This window comes from Balaenoptera ricei, chromosome 12, assembly GCF_028023285.1.
Source record: "Balaenoptera ricei isolate mBalRic1 chromosome 12, mBalRic1.hap2, whole genome shotgun sequence".
Classification (NCBI taxonomy): domain Eukaryota; kingdom Metazoa; phylum Chordata; class Mammalia; order Artiodactyla; family Balaenopteridae; genus Balaenoptera; species Balaenoptera ricei.
The window spans coordinates 72161602-72164808 of NC_082650.1; positions in this window are offsets into that span (position 1 = coordinate 72161602).

Consider the following 3207-nt stretch of genomic DNA (forward strand, 5'->3'; position numbering starts at 1 on the left):
TGAAGCCTTTAAGTTAAACTACATTGGAATCTGGCTAATGTATATTCTTTCTTCGTTTTCCTTGTCTTTTCTTTCTGGAAAGAAATATGAAAAGAAACTTATCAGTAGCTTGTAAAATGTACATATAATAGAAAATGAAGGCTCACTGAGTTTTTTTGACTTTCTCATGGTGAGATTGTAATTATCTTTGGTACATATGTATACTGTATATGGCATGTGGAGTTTTGCAGCCTACAAAACCACATCCTCCCTCTATTTTTCCCCCAGTTACACAGAGTATTGGCATAAATGTAGTATGTTTAACCAAAGTTCTCATACTTTTTAAAAAACCAAACAGCAAACTTAAAACTTGGCAATGACACTAACCAGACTAAGACGTATAACTTAATTTATCAGGAAAATGCTCTACACAGTTTCCTACTTGAGGGTTGATAACCAGCAGTAACCAGCACACAGAGTCTTGTGATTTCTGTTATTCTTGGGCACAATGTGAGAACCTAAGTCAGTAGAAGTCTTAGTAATAGTACTGAGGTATTTGTAATCATGAAGGATTAGCTTTTGTGTTCCTACTTGCTCTTATTTATCACAGGTATTAGGTGACTTTGGTCCTATAAAAATTCATAGTCCATAATAATTACTTTCTTAAGGAAAATGGAAAGGCTTGTGATTTTTTCACTTTCTATTGGACATGTAAGAGGTATTTATTCATCTGCAGAGAATAAATTTCCAGTATTTTGGATGTTTTGCTCATTTTATTTAGTATCAAGTAGACTATTAAAGAATGTCCTATAGACATTTTTAAATTCCAGTTTTCACCAGGGGAGGAATATATGATATGACTGGAATGGCAAAAAGAAAATAAATCCACCTCAAATTCTTTGATTCCAATGAGAAATGTCTAGCTTTTTAAATCAAGAAGAAGAATGTTGTTAGCTATCCCTTAGGTTTTTATAGTGTTTTTTTTTTTTTAATTCAGGATTTTTTTCCATCTTGCTTTGCGATTCCTGACCCATGGTCTATAAGTAAGGGAAAAAGGCATTTATGCTACTTATTTATGTCTCATAACTCCTACAAATTGAAACCTTCCCCCCTCCTGAACCTTGTCCCTTTGTCTGAGTCTTTCTCAAAACAGATAGATTCTAGGCCTTCATGGTGTTAAATAACGCTGTAAGGAATTTCAGGGGGTTATCTCCAGCAATCTGTCTTTTGGGGGTTGCAGTGCAAAGGCCAAAGCCCATTACTATAAAGTTCCTCTTGGAAGACTAAGGAGGAAGATACCAATTATGATAAAGGAGCTGTAAAACTTTTAACCTCAGCATCATTTTTAACCTCGAAACTGAAAAAAAAAAAAACGAAAACAGCATTATTTTTTAAAAACCCCTAAAACAATGTATACAGGGTTTCGAAGCATGTAGTAACTTTGATAGCACATAATGAGATGAATAGGAAAGGCTAAGAATGCAAGGTGAAGAGCATTACCATATGTTTATTGAGGATAAAATCATGTGTCCACTGACTCACTACATTTCATATATTTGCCAAGTGAAAGCAGTGTGTTTCAGTGCTAAACAGAATGGCTTTAACCCATCCCTAGGTTAGATGGGGCTAGGGCAAAGCTCCTGGTTTGCTTCTTTACTTTAAAACAACATGGCTGTTACATCTTGAGGGAGATTACTATTTAAACAGTATTTGTACAGAATGTGACTCTGTTTATATATACTGATAAATTTCCTCATGGGTTCTCTAACAGTTTGTCAAATTAGTATTGATCTTTAAATTTAAAATTAGCATGAAGGCACATGACGTATATCCAATAGGTAGATCTACATAAGATGTTTATGTATGGTATTAATAACTTGATAAAGATTTGGGAAAAGTCCTTATTATGAGTACATCCCAGCTTCAGTGCTTGGTATAATTTAAGGAGAACAAGAGAGTTTTCCATCTGGAGAAAACATAGAAAGTAATGATCTGTACCTATATGCATTAATAAGAAGAGAATTTTCCTTTTTGCTCTTTGTGATTTGAGATGACACCGCAATACAAGTAGAATTTTTAATTAATCTTTTCTTTTCGATTTGGCAATATTGTACAAATGCTGTTTCCTTTAGGTTTTACTGTAAATATTAATCATCATGTCACTTCAAAGACTAGCCTTTTATCATTATATTAAATGACATACAGGCATTGATAATTATAATTATATATCTGTATTTTATTAAAAAATGCTTAAGAAATTATATATTAAAGTGTGTTACTAAACCCTTTTATGGCTTTGGAGGGGAATCATTTGAAGTGTCTATAAATGTTGTTCCAAGAATAGGCCCACACATGCATACTCCAAACACAAATTTTGTAGCTTATGATTACAAGGCATGGGGAAATGGGCCTGGTATTCATTTCTGATGTGTTAAATATAATTTCTTGGTGCCTTGACCATGTCATTGAAGGTGAAGACCTGACAAATGTTGAACACATGAAAATTCAAATGTGAGAAGAGGAGGGCTGAGTGGGATGTTTTGTTTTGGGTCCGGGGGGGAAGGGCAAGGATATAAGAATGAGCTGCTTGTACCACTGACCAGTGATGACAGATCACTTTTAGACCCCTTACTCAGAAAACATTCCAAGGGACATTGTGATGAGGTGAGGTTGCTGCTATCACAACCAGTCACATTTTGAAAATTAACACTTGCTTCCATACAGGCTCCCTCCCAGAGGTCACCAGCTTTTCACAAGCAGGGCACCCACTTGCTGACCCCTGATTTCTGGAATGTAGGGGGTCAGGAGACTTTGGTGGCCCCCAGAGAAGGTTGGGGCACAGTGTTGCTGATATAGCAAAGGATCACACTCACTCTTTATATTAGTGGAATTTTGAGCAAAATGCACCTCACTTTTAAAATGTGAATTCCTCTTGAGACCTCACTCCCTAGATTTAAACCTATTAGCAACTCACACCTTAGTATGAAATAGATAAACAGAAGTTTTAGAGATAGCTGGAGGTTTGATTAAGAGAAGGGAGTAATTTTTGGAGTAGGGAAGTTCTGGGAAAATATGAATGTGAAGGAGAAGGTGCAAGAAAAGTGATCACTAACCAAGCCTGGTGTAAAACCATTACACCAGCCATTATTTAATTTCATGAGTTTCTTTCAGGAGTCACGGTAGAGTTGGTGGATGCTATGCCAGTGCTGTCTTTAATTAGACAGGTTT